This window comes from Callithrix jacchus, chromosome 10 (assembly GCF_049354715.1).
Source record: "Callithrix jacchus isolate 240 chromosome 10, calJac240_pri, whole genome shotgun sequence".
Taxonomy (NCBI): Eukaryota; Metazoa; Chordata; class Mammalia; order Primates; family Cebidae; genus Callithrix; species Callithrix jacchus.
In genome coordinates, this window is record NC_133511.1 from 9,031,396 (window position 1) to 9,053,517 (window position 22,122).

Genomic DNA, 22,122 nt, shown 5'->3' on the forward strand with positions numbered 1-22,122 from the left:
GAAAATGCTTATTAGGTATTAACTTAGAACAGCATGAAATCTTAATGAAGAAGCTAATAGTCTAATTTAAAAAAACTATATGGAGATAAATTTTGGGAACCTAGAAAACAACTAAAAGAAATGTGATTTTATTCTCGAGTGAACAATTATACCATAACTTTTTAACTAACACTGGAAGTGCATTCGAAGGGTGAATAAATTTGGTTTTCAGATAATAATGGAAACATGATCAGATATTATTGCATGAAATGACTGAATACTAATGAATGTCAAAACAACAACTTATGCGTGAATGTTAAAAATTACTGCTCACCAAGGATTTTGAGTATTTTCTGGGTTGGGAGCTATCTCTGTGCTGCATCTTACTGTAGTTTTACCATTGATGTTGATGGCTATGTATGCAGAGCAGGTGACTTCCGATCCATGTAGAAGACTGAACTGATGTAGGAAGTGCAGATAGCACATTCCCAACTTGTGGAGTTATTACAATGTAACAAAGTCCAACTCAAAAGCAAAAAAAAAAAAAAAAATAACAATAATTTTGAGGAGTTAGAAACAAAGTCAGAGTGGGTGAGAGTAGGTTAAATCTGAAAAGCCCATGAGCTATTGAAATATGCCACAGGCCTAAGCAGAGAGCCAAATAATTAATGAACTCTCATTCATAATTGTTAAAAAGAGCATAAAATACCTAGGAATACAACTAACAAGGGATTTGAAGGATCTCTCAAGTAGAACTACAAACCACTGCTCAGGGAAATCAGAGAGGAAACAAACAAATGGAAAAATATTCTATGCTCATAGATAGGAATTATTGATATCGTGAAAATGGCCATCCTGCCAAAAGTAATTTATAGATTCAATGCTATTCCCATTGAACTACCATTAACACTCTTCATAAAATTAGGAAAAATGATTTTTAAATTCACATGGAATCAAAAAAGGGCCCAAATAGCCAAGACAACTCTAAGCAAAAAGAACAAAGCTGGAGGTATCAGATTAACCGACTTGAAACTGTATGACAAGGCTACAGAAACCAAAACAGCATGGTACTGGTACAAAAATAGACACATAGACCAATGGAACGGATTAGAGAACTCAGAAATAAGACTGCACACCTAAAACCATCTGATCTTTGACAAACCTGACAAACACATGGAATAGGGAATGGATTTCCTATTTGATAAATGATGCTGGGAAAACTGGCTAGCCGTAGGAAGAAAACTGAAATTGGACTCCTTCTTTACACCTTGTACTCAATTAACTCAAGATGGGTAAAGAGTTAAGTATAAAATCCAAAACCATAAAACTCCAGAAGAAAATCTAGGTAATACTATTTAAGATAAAGGCATGGGCAAAGATTTTATGACAAAAATGCCACAAGTAATTGCAACAAAAGCAAAGATTGACAAATGGCATCTGAATAAACTAATGAGCTTCTGCACAGCAAAACACACAATCATCAGAGTGAACAGACAATCTACAAAATGGGAGAAAATTTTTACAAACTGTCATTTGACAAAGCTCTAATATCCAGAGTCTAAAAGGAACTTAAACAAATTTACAAGAAAAAAAAACTCAATTAAAAATTGGGAGAGAACAGAATTCTCAAAAGAAGATATTCATGTGGCCAAAAAACATATGAAAAAAAGCTCAACATCACTGACGATTGAGAAATGCAAATGAAAACCAGGATGAGACACCATCTTACATCGTCAGAATGGAAGTTACTAAAAAATCAAGAAGCAAAAGATGCTGGTGAGGTTGCAGAGAAAAAAGAAACACTTTTGCACTGTTGTAAGACGTGGAATTAATTCAACCATTGTGGAAGGCGGTGTGATTCCTTAAAGATGTAGAAGCAGAAATCCCATTTGACCCAGCAATCCCATTGCTGGGTATATACCCAAAAAAATATAACTCATTCTATTATAAAGGTACATGCATGCATATGTTCATTGCAGCACTTTTCACAATAGCAAAGACATGGAATCCACCCAAATGCCTGTCAGTGATAGACTGGATAAAGAAAATATGGTACATACACAACATGGGATGCCGTTCAGCCATAAGAAGGGTCAAGATCATGTCCTTTGCAGGGACATGGTTGGAGCTCGAAGTCATTATCCTCTGCAAGCTAATGTAGAAACAGAAAACCAAACGTCAAATGTTCTTACTTATAAGCAGGGGCTGAATGATGAGAATACAGGGACACATGGAGGGGAATGTACACTGGGGCCTGTCTGAGGGGGATGAGGGGAGGGAGAGCATCAGGAAGAATAGCTAATGGATGCTGGACTTAGTACTTAGGTGATGAGTTGATCTGGTAGCAAACCACTATTGCATAGGTTTACCTATGCAGCAAATTGGAACATCCTGCACGAGTACCCTGGAACTTAAAAGCTGAAGAAGGAAAAAAGGTGCTAGAGGTCTAAGAGACTATAGTTTCACAAATAATGGGAGGGGGTACTTAGAAGTCAAGGCCAAGCATCCTATCTGTCTGGAAGTGAGTCCTCTGCCTAATCTAGAAGTTGGGAAAGGCTGTATTGTCTTTTAAAGAGGGTCTAACCCACTTAATCCTGATAATGACTTTCTTATAAAAATTGGTTTAGTGAAAAGAAAAAAAAAAAACCGGTCCCATGGTGTCTCCTCTGCAGCCTAGAGTGCATGGAATTCCCACAGGAAATAACTTGCTGAAAGTAAGCTGTGCTAAAAACTGCAAAGCACATATTAAGATGATGACAAAAAATCAGTAGACTCAGAATATTGGGAAAATTCACATTTGTTACTGGTAATAGGCTACTGCGTGGAAATGATCCTACTTTCTAGGTGCTGATACTGAAGTTTCGATAGTTTAAGTGAGCGACGTCACAAAGGCGCTAAACGGAGAGCCAGGGTTAAAACACGAACACCAGAGACCACACCCTTGATCACTAGTCTGTATTGTTTTTCCTGTAAAATTAAATTCCTTAGAAATACAATAAAAGTTTGCCAAACGGAGTGCAGTTATCTTTAATATAGACAATGACAGATGCATTTCTGTCAATAATAATCTCTTAATCATAGCTAAGAGAACTCGTTAGAAGAAACATAATAGTCCCCTGTCATCTGTGGTTTTGCTTTCCATGGTATCAGTTATCTGTAGGTCAGCTGCAGTATGAATATATTAAATGGAAAATTCCAGAAATAAACAATTAATATGTTTTACATTGTCTACCATTCTGAGTAGTGCAATGAAGCCTCATCATCCAGCTCTGTCCACTGGGATGTGAATCACCCTTTGTACAGTGTGTCCACATTTTGCATGCTACACATTCATAAGTCACTCAAGTCATTTGCTCCTGACATCCAGCCATCAACATAGCCATGGCTCCATGATCTGGGATCACTAGAAGCAGACGATCCTCCTTATCCTATCTGGTCAGAAGGTCTGTAGTAGCCTAACGTTACCTCACACTGCCTATGCCATTCACCTCACTTCCTGTCATCCCATAGGCATTTTATCATCTCACATTGTCACAAGAAGGAGGGGTACAGTACAATAAGATAGAGAGTGATGACATTCACATAACCTTTATTAGAGTATATTGTTATATCATCGTTCTATTTTATTGTTAATCTCTTGCTGTGTCTAATTTATAAATTCTATTGTAGATACATATGTATAGAAAAAAGCATAGTAGGCTGGGTGTGGTGGCTCACACTTGTAATCCCAGCACTTTAGGAAGCTGAGGGCGGGTGGATCACTTGAGGTCAGGAGTTTGAGACTAGCCTGACCAGTATGCTGAAAATCCATCTCTATTAAAAATAAAAAATTAGCTGGGTATGGTGGTACATGCCTGTAATTTTAGCTACTCAGGAGACTGAGGCAGACTTGGACTTAAGAACAAAAGGAGAGCAGATAATTGCTTGAACCTGGGAGGCAGAGGTTGCAGTGAGCTGAGATCACCCCACTGCACTCCAGCCTGGGCAATAGTGTGAGACTTTCTCTCAAAAAACAAACAAATGAAGAAACAAACAAAATGTATATATAAGGTTCAGTATTATCTGCAGTTTTGGGGAGCCACTGGAAGTCTTGAAATGTAGCCTCTGCAGAAAAGGGAGAGACAGTTGTTTACAGCTAAGGCCAGGTAAGTTTCTTTTCTCAACATAAGGCTCACTTCTCATTAATTTATTGCTCAATTTTTCTCTTCTTCTGGTTTCAAACTTAGCATGACTTACCCTTCCTAGAGGAGAAGCTTCAAAAGTTGCTTGCTCTCCTCCCTCGAGGTGTGGCATGCTCTTAATGAACTCTTTGAAAACTAGAAATATATTTAAACATGTTTCAGAGACATTCAAATCTAAATGTATCTGAATTTCTTACCAGAAAAAAGGCTTTGTTTTTTTTTTCTTCTATATGTGGTAACTAACCTAAAGCTAGCTTCCATCCGTTGGTATCTGTGTTTTTCTCATAGTCTTTGAGGAAAAAGTTCCAGCTGTCAATCCTCTCTCAGATTGAACTGAATCTATGAAAGAAAATATGGTATCATGGTCTAAACTCAACTTCCCCAGATTTTCTCCAGTCAACCTCGATTACTCCTGGCAGGCATAGTTTTCTCATTCATCCTACTCATATTCCTCCTCTGATAATTCCTGTGTATGTCCAGCCAATGTTTCTCCTCAAATTTTGGCTTGTGAAATGCCCAGAACTGCATCCTTTTGTTGGTTAGCACAATCGCTGGAATGTAATGCCTGGTCACATCCCCTGCCACTTAGCTTATATTTCACTTGAACAATGTCCTTCACCTTTTACCCACCCTGCGCTAATGCTGACTCTGCTTTAACTCATGTGGATGTTACAGCTCTTTTCTGATCAGGGCAACCTTTCAACCTGTAGTTCTCTATCCTCATCTCAAGGAGATAGCTCTCTGTTTCGCTCAGGAGAAATATTTGCTCTCAACTGTCCCTTCTCCTCTCTCATCTTTAAGATGTACAAATGTCGCTCTGCTCCTAAACTGGAATTTTCTCCCTGTCTTTATTGTTAAACCATTTTGTTTCTTCTGGAAAACCTTGATGTATGATTCACTCTAGGTTCCTCTGAAGGTCCATGGACTAGATAGGCTTTTCTCTGAACCTTACTCTCTATCATCTTGGGGAGGAGAAGTGGAAAAGAAGAACATTTGAGAATGGGGTATAAAAAGACTGAGTAATTACTCAGAACACAGCTACCTTGGATTGTCAAGATGAAGTTTTTCCTAGAAATTTCTGCCCTCAGTGGAACTTGGACTTAACAACAAAGGGAGAGCAGTAAAATAACACAGAGAGTTACTTAGGGTTTTTTCCTGTACAGATGAGGAGTGGTATGTAATTTTGGTGTATATAATCTTTCATTGGTTCTTGGAAAAATTCAATGAGAACTTGTGAAGTGCCTTGCTCAGCATGTGAAACTCGAAGTTCAACAAGAGTTGATTTTTCTTATTTGTAAATTGATTAGAAAGCCCTGCTATTAAAAGCCGCCTTCTGCTGATGAAAACGCAAAACGTCTTGTCTGACTTCCAGGGAAAAGATTTTCTTGGAACAACCCAGGGCTCAAAGAGGGGCAAAAATAGAAATGAGAAGAATGGAAGTAGGCAACTTCCTTTCTGTCACCATTTGCAGTAGCCTGAATAAATGAAATATGTGAGTGGATGTGGATGGATTGTGAGTGGCCATGAAAGTCACTCAGGTCCCCGCAGTTCCTCAGGTTTTATGGCTCATTGCGCGGCTCTTCCTCACTGCCACTTCCGTCTCAGTGCAGGGCTTTGGTGGCACTCACTTTTCGTTGCTGATTAGGAAAGGGACTTTCCCCGAATGGGTCATCCTGGTTAAATAACATTCTCTGAAATAATCCTCTGAGTCTTGTAGGAACAGGGCTGTCACAGTGTTGCCAATAGAGACACATAGCTTTTCTTTATAGGATTTGCTCTCAAAAGCACTGTTCAAGATGAAAGATAAAAGAAGATAACACCTTCTCAGTAAAGTACACTTTACTCTCCCTGGACGTATGTGGGTTGCATAATTAGCATTTGTGGCTATTGGTGATTTACTGTCAATGTAGATAGGTCACAAAATAAAAAATCAGAATTAATTAGGTCAAGGGTCAGGCAGTCACTGGGGAAGGACGCTGTTAGATGAGCACTCCTTGTCACATGTTACTGTTTTCTTCTAAGCTCTATGGAGTCTTGAGCTCTGGTGATGATGCCTGAATAAAACATTCTTTTAAATTCATAGGACTGATAATTAAGTGGCAGCTCTTCCCAAGGGAATGTGTCTAAAATAGGCCACAGAGTTGCAATTACACTATTTCCAGTTGAGAATTTTTTTCCCATAACGATTTGAATGTATCTGAAACATTCTTAAATATCTTTCTGGTTTTTGAAAGGGGTAAATCTTGGAGGTATTCTCCCTTTGATTCTGTAGTTTTAGGGTTTTAGCAGTCTAGTGATCATATAATTCTCATACTCAAACTAGAGCATGTGAAAGGATATGCTTTAGGGTCAAGTCGTAGCCTAAGAGATGTCATTTAGGTGTCCAGTATTAGAGCTTTTCTCTTGACTTAAAAGATATGTTTTGGGAATAACAGATGTAATTGTTGCATCCAGGATTTTTCCAGAATTGTGGACATTGTTGCTATTGTCTTTACCCTCTGTCAGTGTCAGTGTTCAAATTTGCATAGCAATTTCTTCTGATTTCTAAATTTGAAGATCAAATGCAATAATACTTTTGAATAAGTAACATGGCACGGAAATGGAAAGTTCAGCAAAATCTGTGAGTTGGTACAAATAACTGGGGAGCTTAATCGGCAAGGGTGGCACAGAGGGTGAAGGGAAGGGAACTGCCATTTATTGGTGCTCGAAGTATGCCAGGTATTTATCTCTAACAATCCCATTTCTTCTTTAAACAATCCTTGCTGTCAATCCTAACTGCATAAATGTGCAAACTGGGACTTACTCAGTTTCAGAATCTGCAAACGGAACTGTTCTTCCAAATCCAATGCTTTTCACATAAGGGTAACTTGTATAGTACACATGTATCAGAATGGTCAAGGCAGAACTTTCCCAGTATTTGTTGGGTTAGAATTCTCCTGATAGTGACTGAGCAAGCTTCCAAAAGCACAGTTTCTGAAAATTCTGGGTTCTTTAAAAAACTTTGATATCTCAATTGTTTTCCTTTGTCTATATTTTTTAAATTAAAAACTATAAAATTCACACATCAAAAAAAAAATATATATATAAAGTAAAAGTGATTGTAAGGATTACATGTCCACCTTTCTTTTGAGACACAGAATATTACCCACATTTGTTTCAGACATAGAGTTAGTTAAGACATAGACTATTTCCTATTTTTAAGGCCCTTGGATTTCCTTCTGCATCGCAACTTCAGCATTCCTCTCAACAGGGATCCATTAACTTGAATTTTTAGTTACTGTTTTCTCTATGGCTTTATGTTTTCATGGACATGAATTCCTACACACTATAATTTCCAATTTTGAGTGTTTTTGAACATGAAGTCAGTAGTACATTATGAATTCTTTTGTTTGTACTTGCTTTCAGCTCACAGTATTGCTTTGGGGTTTCTTCCACGTTAGTACATGTGGATGTAATTCATCCTTTTTCACAGTTGTGTAAAATAACATTGTATGAATCAACCATTTATTTATCCATTCCAACATTGATGTCATGTGAGTTTTTTTTCTGTTTGAGGCTACTATGAATAATATTGTTATGAACATTATTTACATGTTTCAAAGTCCATTTTTATATAGGAACAGAAATACAGTTTTATAGATTATGTAAGTGTTCAAGTTTACTGAAAATTTCTAATTTATTCAAGGGGTTATTTTGGTTCATATGCCTATAAACAGAATACAAGAATCCCTTTCTCAGCATTCCCATCAGATCTGTATCAGTTTGACTTCTCAATATTATTAGAGTTTATATTTCTATTTTCTGATGGCTAATGAAATAGAAAACCTTTATATATATATATATATATATATATATATATGAAATTTTTATTCATATTGGTTTTGTTAAGTTTCTTGTATCTTTTGCCCATTCTTTTATTGGGTTGCCTTTTTTCCTTCTTAAATTTTTTTTTTCAGAAGCCTATTTTTTGTTTTGTTTTTAATTGACATATAATCATATATATTTGTCAAGTACAATGTGATTTTTTTTCCAGTTCTTATTTTATTTTACTTTTTTTTTAATTGCATTTTAAATTTTGGGGTACATGTGAAGAACATGCAAGATCGTTGCATAGGTACACACGTGGCAGTGTGATTTGCTGCTTTCCTCCCCATCACCTATATCTGGCATTTCTCCCCATGCTATCTCTCCCCAGTTCCCCACCCACCACTGTCCCTCCCCTATTTCCCCTCAACAGACCCCAGTGTGTAGTGCTCCCCTCCCTGTGTCCATGTGTTCTCATTGTTCAACACCCGCCTATGAGTGAGAACATGCGGTGTTTGATTTTCTGCTCTTGTGTCAGTTTGCTGAGAATGATGGTTTCCAGGTTCATCCATGTCCCTACAAAGGACACAAACTCATCGATTTTGATGGCTGCATAATTGTAATATTTTTATACATGTATACATTGTATAATGATTAAATCAGAGTAATTGGCATGTTCATCATCTGAAACATCATTTTTTTGTAATGAAAACCTTCAAAACTTGTAACTATTTTGACATGTACAATACATTATTGTTAACCACATCACTGTGTGCAATATCATCCAGAACTAATTTCTTCGTTCTACTCTAACAATACCAATTGGCCAACCTCTTGCTGTCTCTGCTCTCCTCTACCTCCCCTGGACTCTGGTGGCCACTGTTGTACCCTCTACTTCGATGAGATCAACTTTGTCCGATTCTACACATGAGTGAGGTTATGTATTTGTCCTTATTTGCTTGGCTTGTTTCATTAAACATAATGTACACCAGGTTCAACTATGTTGTCCCAAATAACAGAGTTTTGTTTTTTTATGGTTGAATAGTATTCCATGGTGTATAAATACTACATTTTAAAAATTCATTCTTTTGTTGATAAATTTTTCGTATCTGCAGGTTGATTTCATATCCTGACTTTGGGGGACAATGTTGCTATGAACGTGGAAGCTTGCTCTTCAACATCCTGATTTCGTTACTTTGAATATATACTCAGCAGTGAGATTTCAGGGTCATATGGAAGTTCTACTTTTAATTTTGGAGGGAACCTCCATACTGTTTATAATAATGACTGTATGAATTGCATCTGTACTAACACTATATAAGAATTCCTCTTTCTCCACATCCTCACCAGTAGTTACTATTTTTAATCTTCTTTTGATTTGCACAAATTCGTGAGGTATACATGCAACTTTGTAACATGCATGGACTGTAGTGGCCAAGTCAGGGCTTTCAGGGTATTTATCCCCTGAATAAAATACATTGTACACATTAACCAATATCTTCATTATTATTATTATGCATTAAGTTCTAAGATACGTGTGCAGAATATGCAGGTTTGTTACATAGTTATACACATGCCATGGTGATTTGCTGTCACCTACATTAGGTATTTCTCCTAATGGTATTCCTCCCCCACCCCCCAACAGGTCCCAGTGTGTGATGTTCCCTTCCCTGTGTCCATGTGTTCTCATTGTTCAGCTCCCACTTATGAGTGAGAACATGCAGTGTTTGGTTTTCTGTTCCTGTGTTGTTTTATGAGAGTGATGGTTTTCAGCTTCATCTGTGTCCCTGCAAAGGACAGGAACTCATTCTTTTTTATGGCTGTATAGTATTCCATGGTATATATGTGCCACATTTTCTTTAGTCTATCATTAATGGGCATTTGAGTTGGTTCCAAGTCTTTGCTATTGTGAATAGTGCTGCAATAAACATACGTGTGCATGTGTCTTTATAGTAGAATGATTTATAATGCTTTGGGTATTTACCCAGTGATGGGATTGCTGGGTCAAATGGTATTTCTTGTTCTAGATCCTTGAGGAATTACTACACTGTCTTCCACAATAGTTGAACTAATTTATGCTGCCAGTAATGTAAAAGCATTCCTATTTCTTCACATCCTCTCCAGCATCTGTTGTTTTCTGACTTTTTAATGATTGCATTGTAATAGGCTTGAGATGGTGTCTCATTGTGATTTTGATTTGCATTTTTCTGATGATTAGTGACAATGAGCTTTATTTCATATGTTTTTTGGCTGCATAAATGTCGTCTTTTGAGAAATGTCTGTTCATATCCTTTGCCCACTTTTTGATTTTTTTTTCTTGTAAGTTTGTTTAAGTTCTTTGTAGATTCTGGATATTAGCCCTTTGTCAGATGGATAGATTGCAAAATTTTTCTCCCATTCTGTAGGATGTCATTTCATTCTGATGATAGTTGCTTTTGCTGTGCAAAAACTCTTTAGTTTAATTAGATTCTGTTTGCCATTGCTTTTAATGTTTTAGTCATGAAGTATTTGCCCATGTTTTTGTCTTGAATGGTATTACCTAGGTTTTCCTCTAGGACTTTTATTGTGTTAGGTCTTGTGTTTAAATCTTTAATTCATCTGGAGTTAATTTTTGTATAATGTGTAAGGAAGGGATCTAGTTTCAGCTGTCTGCATATGGCTAGCTAGTTTTCCCAACACCATTTATTAAATAGGGAATCCTTTCCCCATTGCTTATTTTTGTCGAGTTTGTCAAAGATTAGATGGTTGTAGATGTGTGGCATTATTTCTGAGGCTTCTGTTCTGTTCCATTGGTCTACATATCAGTTTTGGTTCCAGTGCTGTGTTTTTTTGGTTATTGTAGTCTTGTAGTATAGTTTGAAGTAAGGTAGTATAATGCCTCCTCCTTGGTTCTTTTTGCTTAGGATTGTCTTGGCTATATGGGCTCATTTTGGTTGCACATTAAAGTAGTTGTTTCTAATTCTGTAAAGACAGTAAATGGTACTTTGATAGGGATAGTGTTGAATCTATAAGTTATTTGGGCAGTATGGCCATTTCACGAGATTAACTCTTTCTATTCATGAGCATGGAAGGTTTTTCCATTTGTGTCCTCTTAGTTCCTTGAGCAGTGGTTTGTAGTTCTCCTTGAGGAGGTCCTTCACATCCCTTGTAAGTTGTATTCCTAAGTATTTTATTCTTTTTGTAGCAATTGTGAATGGGAGTTCACTCATGATTTGGCTCTCTGTTTGTCTGTTATTAATGTATAGCAATGCTTGTGATTTTTACACATGGATTTTGTATCCTGAGACTTTGCTGAAGTTGCTTATCAGCTTAAGATTTTGGGCTGAGATGATTAGGTTTTCTGAATATACAGTCATGTCATCTGCCGCAAACAGATAATTTGACTTCCTCTCTTCTGATTTGAATACCCTTTATTTCTTTCTCTTGCCTGATTGCCCTGGCCAGAACTTCCAATACTATGTTGAATAGGAGTGATGAGAGAGAGCATCCTTGTCTTGTGCCAGTTTTCAAAGGGAATGCTTCCAGCTTTTGTCTATTCAGTATGATATTGACTGTGGGTTTGTTATAAACAGCTCTAATTATTTTGAGATATGTTCCATCAATATACAGTTTATTGAGCATTTTTAGCATGCAGGGGAGTTGAGTTTTATCAAAGGTTTTTTCTACCTGTATTGAGATAATCATGTTTTTTTGTCATTGGTTTTGGTTATGTGATGGATTACATTTATAGATTTGTATATGTTGAACCAGCCTTGCATCCAAGGGATAAAGCCCTTGGATCATATCCACGTTGATCATTGTGGATAAGCTTTTTGATGTGCTACTGGATTAGGTTTGCCAATATTTTATTGAGGATATTTGCATTGATGTTCATCAGGGATATTGTCCTGAAATTTTGTTTTTTCTTGTGTCCCTGCCAGCTTTTGCTATCAGGATGATGCTGGCCTCATAAAATGAGTTAGGGAGGAGTCCCTCTTTTTCTGAAAAGTTACATAAGGAATTGTACCAGCTCCTCTTTGTACCTCTGGTAGAATTCGGCTGTCTGGTCCTGGGCTTTTTTTTTTTTTTGGTTGGGAGACTATTAGTGCCTCAATTTCAGAACTAGTTATTGGTCTATTCAGGGATTTTACTTCTTCATAATGTAGTCTTGGGAGGGTGTGGGTGTCCAAGAATTTGTATATTTCTTCTAGATTTTCTCACTTATTTTCAGAGAGGTGTGTATAGTATTCTCTGATACTAATTTGTATTTCTGTGGGATTAGTGGTGATATCACCTTTATCATTTTTTATTGTGTCTATTTGATTCTTCTCTTTATTAGCCTGGCTAGTGTTCTATTTTGTTAATCTTTTCAAAAAATCACCTCCTGGATTTACTGATTTTTTTTTTTGGAAGAGTGTTTTATATCTCTATCTCCTTCAGTTCTTCTCTGATCTTAGTTACTTCTTGTCTTCTGCTAGCTTTTGAATTTGTTTATTCTTGCTTCTCTAGTGTTTATTCTTGCTTCTCTAACTCATGTTAGAGTGTTGATTTTAGATCTTTTCTGTCTTCTCCTATGGGCACTTAGTGCTATAAATTTCCCTCTAAATACTGCTTTAGCTGTGTCCCAGAGATTCTGGTATATAGTGTCTTTGTTCTTACTGGTTTCAAAAAACTTATTTATTTCTACCTTAATTTCATTATTTGCTCAGTAGTCATTCAAGAGCAGGTTGTTAAGTTTCCATGTATTTTGCAGTTTTGAGTGAGTTTTTTAAATCCTAAGTTCTAGTTTGATTGCACTGTGGTCTGAGATACTGTTATGATTTCCATTCGTTTGCATTTGCTGAGGTAAAAATGCATTTACTTCCAATTATGTGGTCAATTTTAGAGTAAGTGTGATGTGGTGGTGAGAAAACTGTATATTCTATTGATTTGGAGTGGAGAGTTCTGTAGATGTCTGTTAGGTTTGCTTGGTCCAGAGCTGAGTTCCAGTCCTGAACATTCTTGTTAAATTTTCTGTTTCATTGACCTACTATTGACAGTGGGGTATTAAATTCTTCCACTATTCTTTGTGGGAGCCTAAGTCTCTCTGTAGATCTCTCAGAACTTGCTTTGTTAATCTGGATGCCCCTGTATTGGGTACATATATATTTAGAATAGTTAGCTCTTCTTGTTGCATTGATCCTTTTACCATTATGTAATGCCCTTCTTTGTCTTTTTTGATCCTTGTTGGTTTAAAGTCTGTTTTATCAGAGACTAGGATTGCAACCCCTGCTTTTTTTTCCTCTTTCTTTCCATTTGGTTGGTAAATATTTTTCTATTCCTTTATTTTGAGCCTATGTGTTTCTTTGCATGTGAGGTGGGTCTCCCAAGTATAGTACATCCATGGATCTTGACTCTATCCAACGGTGTCCTTTAATTGGGGCATTCAGCCCATTTATATTTAAGGTAATAGTGTTATGTGTGAATTTGTTCTGGCATTATGATGCCAGCTGGTTATGTTGCCCATTAGTGGATGCACTTTCTTCATAGTGTCAGTGGCCTTTACAATTTGGTATGTGTTTGCAGTGGCTGGTACCAGTTTTTCATTTCCATATTTAGTGCTTCCTTCAGGAGCTCTTGTAAGGCAGGCCTGGTGGTGACAAAAGGTCTCAGGATTTGCTTGTCTATAAAGAATTTTATTTTTCCTTTGCTTATGAAACTTAGTTTGGTTGGATATGAAATTCTGGGTTGAAAATTCTTTTCTTTACAAATGTGGAATATTGGCCCCTACCCTCTTCTGGCTTGTAGGGTTTGTGCAGTGAGATCACTGTTAGTCTTATGGGCCTTCCTTTGTGGGTAACCCAACCTTTGTCTCTGGATGCCTTTAACATTTTTCCTTCATTTCAACTTCAGTGAATCTGATCATTGTCTTGGGGTTGTCTTCTTGAGGAGTATCTCTGTGGTGTTCTCTGTATTTCCTGAATTTGAATTTTGGCTTGCCTTGCTAGGTTGGGGGAGTTTTCCTGGCTAATATCTTAAAGAGTGTTTTCCAACTTGGTTCCTTTCTCCTTGTCACTTTCAGGTACACCAATCAAACATAGATTTGGTCTTTTCACATAGTCTCATATTTCTTGGAGGCTTTGTTTATTCCGTTTCATTCTTTTTTCTCTAATCTTGTCTTCCAACTTTGTTTCATTAAGTTGACTTCAATCTGTGATATCCTTTCTTTCAGTTGATTGATTCAGCTATTAATATTTGTGTATGCTTCTTGAAAATATTGTGCTGTTTTTCTGCTCCATCAGATCATTTATGTTCTTCTACCCTAACCTGGTTATTCTAGTTAGCAATTCCTTTAAACTTTCTTCAAGTTTCTTAGCTTCCTTGCATTGGGTTAGAACAGCGTCCTTTAGCTTGGAAGACTTTGTTATTACCCACCTTCTAAAACCTCCTTTGCCAATTCATCAAACTCATTCTCCATCTAGCTTTGTTTCTTTGCTGGCGAGATCCCTTGTAGGAGAAGAGGTGTCCTGCTTTTTGGAATTTTCAGGTTTTTTGTGCTCCTCATCCTCATGGATTTATCGACCTTTTGTCTTTGATGTCAGTGACTTTTGGATGGGGTGTCTGTGTGGCCATCTTTTTGTTGATGTTGATGCTATTCTTTTCTGTTTGTTAGTTTTCCTTCAGTTAGAAGCCTCTGCTGCAGGTCTTCTGGAGTTTGCTGGAGGTCCACTCCAGACCCTGTTTTCCTGGGTATCACCAATGGAGGCTGCAGAACAGCAAAGATTGCTGCCTGCTCCTTCCTCTGGAAGATTTGTTCCAGAGAGGCACCTGCCAGATGCCAGCCAGAACTCTCCTGTATGAGGTGTCTGTAGACCCCTGCCGGGACATGTCTGCCAATCAGGAGGCATGGGGGTCAGAGACCCACTTGAGGAGTTAGTCTGTCCCTTGGCAGAGCTCAAGCACTGTGCTGGGAGATTCACTGCTCTCTTCAGAGCTGGCAGGCAGGAATGTTTAAGTCTGCTGAAGCTGTGCCCACAGCTGCCCCTTTTCCCAGGTGCTCTGTCTCAGGGAGATTGTAGTTTTATCTATAATCCCCTGATGGCGTTACTGTCTTTTTTTCACAGATGCTCTGCCCAGAGAGGAGGAATCTAGAGAGACTATCAGAATACAGTGGCTTTGCCAAGCTGCAGTGGGCTCCACACAGTCCAAATTTCCCAGAGGTTTTGTTTACACTGACAGGGGAAACCACCTACTCAAGACTCAGTAATGGTGGACACCCCTTCCCCCACAAAGCTTGAGCATCCCAGGTCAACTTCAGACTGCTGTGCTGGCAACAAGAATTTCAAGCCAATGCATTTTAGCTTGCTGGGCTCTGCAGGAGTGGGATCCATTAAGCTAGACCTCTTGACTCCCTGGCTTCAGCCCCCTTTCTAGAGGAGTGAATGGTTCTGTCTCACTAGTGTTCCAAATGCTACTGGGGTATGAGAAAAACTCCTGCAGCTAGCTCAGCATCACCTGAATGCCTACTCCATTTTGTGCTTGAGACTCAGGGCCCTGGTGGCGTATTCACCTGAGGGTATCTCCTGGTCTGCAGATTGTGAAGACCCTGGGAGAAGTGTAGTGTCTGTGCCAGAATGCACTGTTCCTCACAGCAGAGTCCCTTACAGCTTCCCTTGGCTAGGGGAGGGAGTTCCCCAACCCCTCGTGCTTCCTGGGTGAGGCGACACCCCACCCTGCTTCAACTCACCCTCTGTGGGCTACAGCCACTGGCTAACCAGTCCCAATAAAATGAGCCAGGTACCTCTGTTGGAAATGCACAAAGCATCTGTCTTTTGTATTGATCTCACATGGAGCTACAAACTGAAGCTGTTCCTCTTCAACTGTCTTGCCAGCCACCCCCACCAATATCTTTTTGTTAGTAACTGGGGTGAGGTTATATTTCCCTGTGGTATTAGTTTGCATTTTTCATTCTCTCTCTTTTTTTTTTTTTTTTGAGATGGAGTCTTCCTCTGTTGCCCAGGCTTGAGTGCAGTACATGATCTCAGCTCATTGTAGCCTCCCCCTCCCAGGATGAAGCAATTCTCTTGCCTTAGCCTCCTAAGCAGATGCAATTGCAGGCACCTGCCACCATGCCTGACTAATTTTGTATTTTTTTCTTTTTCTTTTTAGTAGAGATGGGATTTCACCATGTTGGTCAGACTGGTCCTGAAGTCCTGACCTCAGGTGATCCACCCGCCTTGGCCTCCCAAAGTGTGTAGATGACAGACATGAGCAACTGTGCCCGGCCTGCATTTTTTAATTAATTAGTTATGTTGAACAATTTTCTTATATTTCTGTGGTCATTTGCATGTCTTCCTTTGATATATGTCTATGCAGTTCTTTTGCTCATTTTAAAAATCGGATTGTTTTTGAGTTGTTTGAGTTCTTTATATACTGTGGGTGTTAACCCCTTGGTAGATGCATAGTTTGCAAAGATTGCCTCTCATTCTGTCGGTGATGTCTTTGCTCTGATGATTGCTACCTTGCTATGCAGAAGCTTTTTAGTTTGATGTCATCCTATTTCTCTATTTTTGCTTTTGTTGCTGTGCTTTTAAGGCATTATCCAAAAAAATCTTACTTAGACCAGTTTTGTGAAGAATTTTCTGTACGTTTTCTTCTAGTACTTTAATACTTTTGCCTCTTACGTTTAAGTCTTTAATCCCTCTTGACTCGATTTTTGTCTATGTTGAGAGATGGGGTCTAGTTTCATTATTGTGCTTGTGATTATCCAGTTTTCCCAGCATGAGCTATGGAAAAGACTGTCCTTTTCCTAATGTGTGTTCTTGGTGCCTTTGCGAAAAATTAGTTGACTGTAGATACGTGGATTTATTTCTGGACTTTCTATCATGTTCTATTGGTTTATGTGTCTATTTCTATGAGAGTATCATGCCATTTTAGTTACCACACCAATATAGTGTATTTTGAAGTCAGGTAGTATGACGCCTCCTGCTGTGTTCTTTTTGCTCAGTGTGCATCATTGGCTATTCATGTTCTTTTGTTGTTTTGTACGAATCTTAGAATTTTTTTCCTATATCTGTGAAGAATATCGTTGGTATTTTAATAGAGATTGCATTGAATGTGTATATTGCTTTGGGTAGCATGGACATTTTAACAGTATTAATTCTTCCAATCCATAAACTTGGAAAACCCTGGACACTAGTCTTTTGTTGGTCATACATGTGCAAATATCTTCCTCGAATCTAAGGTTTGCCTTGATGTTTAACGTGTCATTTGGTAAACACATGTATATGACTTTAATGTAGACAGACTTTATTTTTATTTTTATTTTTTTGAGACGGAGTTTCGCTCTTGTTACCCAGGCTGGAGTGCAATGGCGCGATCTCGGCTCACCACAACCTCCGCTTCCTGGGTTCAGGCAATTCTCCTGCCTCAGCCTCCTGAGTAGCTGGGATTACAGGCACACGCCACCATGCCCAGCTAATTTTTTTTATTTTTAGTAGAGACGGGGTTTCAGCATGTTGACCAGGATGGTCTCAATCTCTTGACCTCGTGATCCACCCGTCTCGGCCTCCCAAAGTGCTGGGATTACAGGCTTGAGCCACCACACCCGGCCTAGTTTTCTTACATATTGAGCAACTGTCTGTAACCTGTTTGGCCAGGGTATAAATTCCTATGTACCCATAAACTGTGAAGACTGCATCACACGTGGCTTGGGGCCCCCACTGGGTCCCTAGATGCAGTTGGAAGCAGATTCCTCTCATAAGGGTTTAGATAACATTTCTCTCTGGTCTAGCAATATCCACTTTCCTTCTGAATTCTCTTTAGCATGTATTTTTTATTAGTTTTTAGACCAAAGAAAGCCAAACATCATTTTAAATTTGTCAGTGCTTCCGATATGATTTTATACCAGATAAGCTAAATTCACCTTTATATTAGTGTGCTATTAACATTAAACTCAATTTTAATAAAACCTTGTAGACATGTTTATCTAATTTTAATGTCTGACCATGAGGTAAGATTTTTATGGACTCTTTTTAGCTCTGTATAATTTTTGTTAAAGAGCAGGCTAGTGCCTTTAAAAAAAAAGAAAAAAGAAAAAAATAAACTGTTGTGCTTTTGTTTTAATGTCCAGTTCACAGAAAAACTGGATGATACCTCTGAACATTACTCAGTATGTTTAAGTGTGCTCTGCATAGAGACCCCTTAAACAGGCTTTGTGTGACCAACATGGCTGTTGATTCACCCAAGGGTGGGCAGGCTGAGTCTGAAGAGAGAATCAGTGGAGGGCAGTGGAATAGGAGTTGGTTTTGTAGGTTTGGTGGAGGCAGTAGACAGTTACACAAGTTACATTTCAGGGTGGTTTTGGCAAGCTGGTGTGATATAGCTGGCCTAGAATTAGAACCAGTACAATGCCATTTTAAAATGGGAAAACTGTTTCCATTCTCCTCACAATGACTGCTAGCCATGGCTTCTGTAAACTAAGATTACCTTGCAAAATGCAGAGAGGACAAGCTGCATACTTTCTCTTATCTGTAACTGCAAGAATTGCTGGCCTTTGTTTACCAAAGTAAGCACCCCCAGATAATTCCATCCTGGCGCCAAGTAACCTAAAATTATGTGGACCCCACACCTGTCCAAATAATGTATAAACTAATGTTTACCTTGACCTCTGTAAACCACTTAGGTGGCAATCGGAATGACAAAAGTCCCCTGGCCCTTGGAATATCTGGAGCCCCCTCACCCTCATCTCAGCCTAGGAGGTGATTGACAGCTTTCATTCCCATCTCTGCTCCTCACCCCCACTCCCAAGGTGGTTTTGTGGGTTAAAAGGTCTTGTCACCCTTCTTTCTCTGCCACGGGTTGGAGAGACGTGAGTCCTCCGTGGTCGCCGGCAATAAACCCTGCAATTTGGCATACTTTTGTTCTGGTGTTGACTTTCTGTGCTAAGTTCAATGCAACACTGGGAGGGGGTCATACAGTCCGGAGTCTCAGGGTTGACCTATCAAGTTGAGCAAGGTCAGTTACAAAGTCCAGTTGCCGTATTAGTTGAGGTGGGAATCAGGAAAAATCAAAGGATGTCTCCAGGTTAATTAGGCACTGCAAGTGTTGCTCATTCTTCTCCTTTTTGTGGTTTCTAGTTGGGGAACTCATCTGGAGTGTGTGTGCACATCACAGAAGTTATCATGGCGTAGTCCCTGGTGCAGTCAGCCTAAACGACCTTACATTCCTGTCTTTTTTATTAGGAATATAAAAGAAAAAGAAATGAAGAGTAGAGCACAGTGGAATATCAGGAAGGCCAGCACAGAGCAGAGGGGCATTGGGGCGATGTTTCTCAGGCCTTTTTGCAGCAGTATTGGGGGTGGTTCAGAAACCTAAAAATGGGAAAGAATTTAGACTGCTGGGAGATGTTGGGGCAAGGGGTGATATTGTGGGGTTGTTAGAAGGAGCATCTGTCATATTCACTAATTGTTTATAGCTTTTGTAAAATTTTGTAGGAATTGAGAAATTAATTGGAAACACAGATTCCAAATAAGGGAAGGAAAAGATAGGTATCAGAGGACTTAGGTTTGGAAGAAGACATGACACCCAGATAGAGTGTCCAGGCAGTCCAGCTAGGTCCGGAATAACTATTTGCCTGACTATCAAAGTTTTAGGTTCTTTTAATATTCTGATGGCATCATATACTAGGCCAGACTGGTTTACATAGGAACAACATTCTTCATTTAGAAATAGGCAAAATATACCAAAAAGGAAAAAGAGCATCAACATAAAGAAGAATTTACATCAACGAATGGATAAAACAGCCAGTTAACATCAAATGGCAGTAATCCTAAATTTAAATCGACTAAATCCCCCAATCAAAAGACACAGCCAAAACCCAACGGTATGTTACATCCAGACCCATTTCACATGCAAGGATACACAAAGACTCAAAACAAATGGATGGAGAAAGATTTACCAACCAAATGGAGAGCAAAAATAAATAAGTAAATAAAAAACAGGAGATGCAATTCTTTTATCTGATAAAATAGATTTTAAAGCAACAAAGATACAGTGGTAAAAGGATCAATGCAACAACAAAAGCTAACGATGCTAACACCCAGATACATAGAGACTTAGACTCAATGAGACAGAAAATTAATAAGGATATCAAGGACTCAAACTCAGATCCAGAACAAGTAAACTTAATAAATATTTATAGAGCTCTCCACTTTAAATACACAAAATATACATTCTCGTCAATACCACATCACACCTACTCATAGGTTTAAATGAAATATTGATTGGCCATTATTAATACCCATTTTTTTTTAGAATAAAGCAACATTTCCATTCTCTCTCCCTCTTTTTCTTCCTCTTTCCTTCTCTTCTTCACTCCTTTTTTTTTTTCTTTCCTTCTCTCAAAAAAAAAAAAAAAAAAGAAAGAAAAAAGAAATCAACTTGTAGACCTCTAGATCCAGGTCGGCAATGTCTCTCTCATTGCCTGATTTCCTTCCTTTCCTTCCCTCCCTTCCTCCTTCCCTCCCTTCCTCCTTTCCTCCCTTCCTCCTTTCCTCCCTTCCTGCCTCCCTCCCTCCCTCCCTCCCTTCCTTCCTCCCTCCCTCCCTCCCTCCTTTCCTCCCTTCCTTCCTTCCTCCCTCCCTTCCTCTCTCCCTCTCTCCCTCCCTTCCTCCCTTCCTCCCTTCCTCCCTCCTTTCCTCCCTTCCTGCCTTCCTCCCTTCCTGCCTTCTTCCCTTCCTCCCTTCCAAAAGAAAAAAAAAAAAAAAGAAATAGGCAAAGACCTCCTTTTTCAGCAGTCAGTAAATCAAGCCCTCTGTTGTTTTGGAATTTACTTGCGCTTGAAAAGGTACAGTGAGTGAGTTAATTCTGCAATGCTGGCAGAGAAATGACTGCAGAGGCTACTGAAGGTGACAGTTGAAGTGGTAAATCCTGCTCTGCCTGTGCCAAGTGCAGTTGTAATTCCTAACCCTACAAGCGAGGGGATGAATGGAATGACCCACTTCCAAGGGAAACAGGGAGCTTTGGTTTCCATTGCAAAGCTGAATCTGGGGAGTAAGGAGAACTAGGGTATAAGTGCCTGTCCAGTTGGTAGGAAGGCAGATGTAAGGAGAAGAACCACAGGGGAAAAAAGTCCTTGGCTTAGACAGAACTGGACGTGTAAGCTGAAAAGGTAAGAAAGTGTTCTGAGGGGGCTGGGGCTTTGGACCCAAATGCCAAGAGAACCAGCAAGGGCTGCAGCTTTTAAAGGTTGTAGCGGGGTTTGGGAGGGAGCAAAATTGATCTACCCTACAGACATTTGGATCACAAATGCTCAAATCTTCAAAACAATAGTCTTTACTTTTAAAAAATTACCATAACAGAACACATGATAAAAGCCTCTTCTATTTGTATCGAGTTTCAAAGTGCAATTGTTTAGGTTTAGTAGCTTACTTGGAGGCAGACACTGACCAAAGGAAAGGTCCAACACCTAAGGGAAAACTTGGTAAGGATTGAAGTCAATCTGTCTTGTAAATTCTTAGCCTCTCTTTTCTGTGCATTCACTTAAAATTTCTTCCTGTACAACGACTCCTAAATAGCTTCTCATATCTGAAATTATGTGTCCTGTGTGTCTTTCCAAACAGATGTAAACGTATTTACTTCAAAGTCTTCCGTGAACTAAAAATCTGCCACCAATGTGCCACTGAGTAAAGGTCTAAGGAATGAATTAATACGATAGTCCTCTTTATCTACAGTTTTACCTTCTGTGCTCAACCATAGTCCAAATACATTAAATGAAAAATTCCAGAAATAACAATTTATAAGTTGTGAATTATACACCATTCTGAGTAACATGATGAAATTTCACCCTGTGCCACTGCATTCCTTCTTCAACACGAGAGTAAGTACAGTACAATAAGGTATTTGAGAGAGAATGAGAGACCATGTTCACATAACTCTTATTACAGTATATTTTTGTAATTGTTCTACTTATTATTACTAGTCATTTAAAATCTTTTGCTGTGCCTAATTTATAAATTATACTTTGTCATAGGTATGTATATATAAAAAAAAAACATAGTATATGTAGGGTTTGGTACTATCCGTGGTTTCAAGTATTCATGGTGGGGTCTCAGAACATAACTTTTGTGGATAAGGAGGAACTGCTATAAATAAATGTATGAATAAGTAACCATAAAACATAAAAACAGATTTTAATATT

At 38.6% G+C, this 22,122-nt stretch overlaps 1 protein-coding gene across 2 annotated transcripts in view; it reads left to right on the top strand.

Moving 5' to 3' along the window:
* Positions 1–22,122, top strand: part of C10H11orf87 (chromosome 10 C11orf87 homolog) — a 446,639-nt gene that overhangs the window by 288,688 nt on the left and 135,829 nt on the right. The gene's annotated exons all lie outside the window — the stretch shown is intronic.